This window comes from Micropterus dolomieu, linkage group LG05 (genome assembly GCF_021292245.1).
Source record: "Micropterus dolomieu isolate WLL.071019.BEF.003 ecotype Adirondacks linkage group LG05, ASM2129224v1, whole genome shotgun sequence".
In the NCBI taxonomy this organism is placed as follows: Eukaryota; Metazoa; Chordata; class Actinopteri; order Centrarchiformes; family Centrarchidae; genus Micropterus; species Micropterus dolomieu.
Genome location: NC_060154.1, coordinates 28,808,351 through 28,814,742, shown reverse-complemented (window position 1 = coordinate 28,814,742; position 6,392 = coordinate 28,808,351).

Here is a 6,392-nt window from a genome sequence, read left to right as displayed (position 1 = left end):
CGGAAGGTCGGCGGTTCAATCCCTGGCTCCCCCTGGTTGCGTGTCGAAGTGTCCTTGGGCAAGATACTGAACCCCGAATTGCCCCTGGCGGCTATTCCACCAGTGTATGAGTGAGTGTGAATGCTAGTTTCCGTTTGAGCACTTAGGCTCAGTGTATGAATGTGTGTGACTGGTGAATGCAGATGTAGTATAAAAGCGCTTTGAGTGGTCGAAAAGACTAGAAAGGCGCTATATATATACGGAGCATTTACATTTAAACTACTTCACTAAGGTGTGTTCATATTTTGTGCCAACAAATGGCTCTGCAACCACTAGATGTCACTGTGCTGCTTAATTTGAAGCCCCAAAGTCTTGTATGGTCTAGTTGAAGTAGTACGGTTTCACCACTAAGTATATTGGCCTGCTGGGTGCTCACATAAGGATCATGTCAAAACAGACCTGGTTTAAAAAATGTTATTGATAGAATACATTCTAAATAATAATGTGCAAAGTCTCCTACTTGACATAAGTTTCAATTTCCAATTTGAAAATTAGCCTTGGGACATATAGTGCAGGGAGAAGGAACGTCTGGAGATGAGAGGGAAGATGAAGATGAGGATGAGAGGAGAGTAAATATGGAAAGTGGTGAAAGCAGAGAGGGAGATGGAGGTGAGGAGAAATGGTGTGGAGGACAGCACTGTTTGGAAATTCTGATCACCTAGTAAACCAAATGACCCAGATGAAATGTTTTTACCAAGTTGCTGGAATTTAAGCATGTGAAAACTAACAAGAGCTGAAAGCACAGCTGTTGGCCACAATTCAAAATTGGGAGAGCAACAAGAGTTTTCACCCTCCCGCCGAAGCATCCCACCCCATCCCACCCAACCACACAGCCCTTACTATTTCAACAACTGAAACAACACAATCTATAAATAATAAGCTTATCTTTGACTTGTTATTAACTCTTATATACTGTCTTGTTGTCCTAATGTATCTATTATTGCAAGGTTGATTGATCGGTTTATTTGGCAAGATTAACTGGAATCATTTTGATTAGAATTAATAAAATTTCATTTATATATTTACCATAATGTGTTAGTCAATCTCTGATTAGCCTCAGCTTTGTTTACAAAGGTCTTGACATAAATGGAACAATGCCTCTTCTAATTGAGCAGCGCTCATACTGAAATTATATTGCTGTGTAAATTCCTGCACAAGATTATATTATTTCCCCTGCTGCTCTTGGGCCTGATTAAGAGGATGGACCCATTGCTTTTATGGAAGATGGAGTCTGTCACAATAGAAAATAAATACAGAAATAAAGAAATGCTCAATAAATAAATAAACATCCTATTAAATGCATCTACAATACATAAAAGATAAATGTAAGACTCTCATTGTACTATCTGTTTTAAGTTTCTTCTTTATTTATTCACCTTTGTATTAGTTTCCTTATTTATTTATTTATTTATTGTCTTGTGTAATATTCAACTTGAATTTTTTACTAGTTATTTTTTAAAGATTAAGTGTGTAAGTTTTTGTGACATCTAGTGGTGAGAGTAGCGAGTAGTGTCGTTATGGTGCCTGGAAGAGGACAAAGATGTCGTCTATGAGACAGCAGAGAGTTGCCAGTCAAGAAATTAGGTTTCTTTAGATAGATATATAAAGAAATTAGGTTTCCTTAATTATTCAGTAAAACTATATGTTTTTATGAATATTATTGTTGTTAAAAAACAGCCACATCAAGAAATGAAGTACTACATAATGTCTCACTCCTGTAATACATTGTTTTACATCTTGGGAGGGTTAACCTGGACTAACATACCAAAGTTAATAAAGAACATAAAGAAACTAACACATATAGTGCATTAAGTATGACCCCTGATAGATAACAGGGAAATGTAAGCCTCACTGTTTCTGCACCACAGTCCATTATAAACCACATAATACATGAAGTTTACAAAGGCATGTAAAGCACTTTCTGACTAGCTCTGTGAAAGGTGCTATATTAAATAAATTTTACTTACTTACTTACTTACTTACTTACAGTCAGGTGAGGATCAATGCTCCTCTTCACTTTGTTCATGCAAAAATGTCTTTTTTATTTTTAGAAACACAAAGTAGTACTCACAGCCATAATTTCAGCAATGTTTTTAATGGCCATCTCGCATGTGAAAGTACGAATTACACCATTTGTGTGCACAAAAGCGGAAGCAATATGCAAGAAAAAAAAATTGTAATGCAAATTCGGAAAATATTCATTATTGATCACTTGATGCTGGCACACGGTCTTATTATCGTATCACCATTGGTAGTAAAAAGAAAAAAAAATTTTCCATCAGAGCAGTAAAATGTGAAGTTTAACTGCTGATCTGAACTTCCCTGCTGTTATAGTTTTATTGCCAATAATATTCATCAGCGGTTTGTCTCAGGAAGGTAAGGGCGCATTTCTGTACACGTTGCAAAGCCACAATAGAGTGCTGTAGAAAAACTACATTAAGTTACAATCCAACTACATATTTTTTCTTCCAGGACAGAGGTTTAACTGGCAGATCTGAGCTTCTACGCCAGAAACTACTGTTTTATTGCCAATAAGTGACCAGCTGATTGTCTCACAAAGGTAACCGACAAAGCCAAAACAGTGCTGGAGAGAGAGTAACTACTTGAAATGAATCCAACTTCATATTTTACACCACAAGCCAAAGCACAGCGCTGGAGAGACTACTAAGAGACTGTTTATTATTGTTATTTCCTCTTCTTCTTCTTCGTATGCATTTAATTGCCGGAAATATACAAGCAGAACAAGAACACTGTGATGATGAAACGCACTCTGTAGCGCTGTTTGTCCATTGTCGGCTACTGCAGAAACATGGTAACACAGTATGTCAACCTCCATGGGAGGGGGGAAATGGCTCATTCTAAGGTAATATAAAACATAATGTCTTTATAGACCACTGAAAATCTATGCATTTAATAATTTTTTCATTTTCTACCCTATTTATTTCTCCAATGGCATTTAATAGGATGTTTATTTATTTATGTATTTATTTTTGATTGTGTCAGACTCCTTCCTCATGTGCTTTGTCCTGCTGGAGGACTAAAATAGCATCCACTTTCCATTTTATGCCGTCTGTAAAAGGGTCTTGCTTGTAAAAACAAAAACAAAGTCTATAATCTTAGTCGTCTTTTTGGGTAAAGCGAATTAACGGTAGAGGGCTCTAACCATTTATTGTAAATTGTGTTGTTACTTTTAAAAATTCCATAATCTCAAGTACATTTCTAACAAGACAACCAGTGTGTCCTTTCCCTTTTCTTTATTTCACAATGACTGTTTACAATACCCGGACCAGTTGGGATCGTTCTTGTGCTTTGCATTGTGGGACACAGTAAGCAAGGTAGACTGGTCCGATGCATACTGGAGATAAGTACGACATCCTGGTGTTCCAGCAATCAATAAGCAGAACAGGTTAATGACTATTCAATTTACAGTACTTTTGTATCAATGTGCTCAAGGTTTGATACAGCAGTTACACGGTTATATAGAGATCACAAGCAGTTGTTCTTTATCAGAGGATTTTTTTTAACTGTTCCAATCATTTGAACTGAACATAAAATAGAATGACAGCTGACCTGTAGCGCACACAGGCTTAGCTTTATTTACTTACTTATCAATTTTACATTTGTAAATAGGAATCTAACTACAGAACCTACTGAGGACTTGACACAGAAACACTATGTCTACCTTGAGTGGCTACACAAAGTCAGCACTACAACCATCTAACATGTTTCCGGGTCATGGCTCTGTGGACAACATGTCTCATCTACCAATATCATCATTTCTTATAAATGTGTTATTAGTTTTTAGTCAGAGGTGATTCTTCAGACTGTTGATTCAGTCTGACCTACAATTCCCACACCTGTGGCACTAGAAAGTGTCATATGCTGGTCAGATTGTAAATTTGAGTTGTGATATTGGATATTGGGCTATATAAATAAAACAAAATACTTGACACTGTATGTTCTTTTCTCTCCCATTATGTTATGTATTAGAAATCTCTCTTCTGTCTGATGTTTGAACCTGAGATGATGTAAAATGAATTTGATGTCATTATTTGAAAAGAAATCACCTGCCATTTTAATAATAATAATATATATACATTTTATTTGTAATGCACTTTACATTTAAGACAAACCTCAAAGTGCTACAGGTAAGATTATAAAAGCAAGGCAAAAATATCAGTGTAAAATATAGATAAATATTGCAACAACATTATTGTGCAAGTTATTGGGTTAAGTTCTGCTAAAACTAAATTTATTTTTAATTTTAAATTTTTTAGCTTTTTTAAAAGTCTCAATAGTCTGTGGTACCCTCAGATGGTCAGTGAGGGCATTCCAAGTCCGAGGAGCGCACGATCACCCATGGTGCTGAGCTTAGTTCTAGGGACTAGGAGGTGGTTTGAGTTTTTTGAGCAGAGGGATCGTGTTGTAGTGAGAGGGGTGAGTGGTTCTTTCAGGCAGGGGAGGGCATTTCCATAGATGCACTGGTGGGTGAGAAGTGATACCTTGTATTCAATAGCAGAAACGGGAAGCCAGTGAAGTGAATGGAGAATGGGTGTGATGTGGTCGTACTTTTGCACTCTCATCAGGATCCTTGTAGCACTGTTCTGAACATCCTGCAGTTTCTGCAGGGATCCCGATGAGAAGTGCGTTACAGTAATCCAGTCTGGAGGAGACAAAGGCGTGGACCAGTTTTTCAGCATCAGCTAAGGTGAGTGTAGAACAGAGTTTTGCAATATTTCTGAGATGATAGAAGGAGATCTTGCAGAGGTTTTTGATATGGGCTTCAAAGGTGAGTTGTGGATCAAATCTTACACCAAGGTTGGTGACTGTTGTGGAGAGGGGAATGTCTTGACCAGAGATAGTTATAACGGTTATGGAGGATGACTGGACTTGATGTGAGGTGCCAACAATAACTGCCTCAGTTTTGGAGCTGTTCAACTGGAGGAAGTTGTGTTTCATCCACACCTTTATCTCCTCCAGACAGGCGGTGAGTGTTTAAGACGATGATGATGTTGGTGAAGCTGCAGTCAGATTTCATGTACAGTTGTGTGTCATCGGCAAAACAGTGAAATGAGACTCCATGGCGACTGATGACGTGGCCGAGGGGGAGGATGTAAATGATGAAGAGGATGGGGCCAAGAACTGACCCCTGGGGGACTCCGCAGGTGACTGTGCCGGTTGAGAAGTATGCCGTGATCCACAGTGTCAAAAGCAGCAGACAGATCGAGGAGTATGAGGAGGGAAGGTGAGCCAGCATCAGCTGCCATTCGTAGGTCTTTTGTGACTCTAACCAGGGCTGTTTCTGTGCTGTGAGCAGAAACAGCCCTGGTTGGTGGTCCTGGAGATTGGAAATGGGCCTGTAATTTGTAAGTGCATCTGGATCAAGGGTTGGTCTATTCAGAAGTGGTCTGATTATGGCATTTTTAAGGGCAGATGGAACATTACCAGACTGGAGGAAGTGGTTTATTACAGTGGTAATCAGAGGGCTTAGGGCAGGGGTGTATGTACTTGAAAAGAGCTGGTTTCTGATTGGCAGGTAGGTGTCCATTTAAATCATATGTATCTTTCTCTCAGAGAATTTCTTCATCCATCTTTTTTGCATTCAACAACAACATATCCCATGATTTTCAGTCATCAGTACACTTTAGAGCCTCATGGGAGCTGTAGTTGTTGAATGGCAACAGAATCATCATTAACCATCCCTTTATTTTGGGACTTTTGGTTTGAGATGTCCTAGACAAAAGACAGCTGTTTTCTGCATTATTGACCCACATATTAATTCGCTGGGATGCCAATCTTCAAGTTGCAGATAAACCTGATGGGTGGTGAGATGTTTAATGGGAGAGGAAAGAAGCAAAAATACATATTTTAGTTTTTATATTAGAATGGAATCTTTACTTTTTTGTAGAAATGTACCTCAGTGAGCCTTAAACTGTTAAATGAAACTATGTGAGGTGTTTAGAGGGACAGTCTTGCTCACTGTCACACAGTCATGGCTTACTGGGACACGTGAATAAATCAGAGTCATCGTTAATGTTATTAGTAGCACACACAACTAGAATTCAAGTGGGAGCTTGCATGGCCAGAAAGCTAAAACAAAGACTTGCTTGCTGTCTGATATTATAGCAGCTAAGAGGTGGTCTCATCTTTTCAAACTGTTGTAGGCTGCAGATAAGGACAGATATTATAAATAAAAGGCTGAATGACACTTTGGTAACCAAGATAATCCCTGGCAGTTGCATAATTTAATGTCATTTAGAACAAACAATTTAATGAGCCTTCTAAAGTACTAACAAAGACATGACTTACAGCTTATGTTGTTTATTTTAAAATAATGTGAACTGCCACAATAA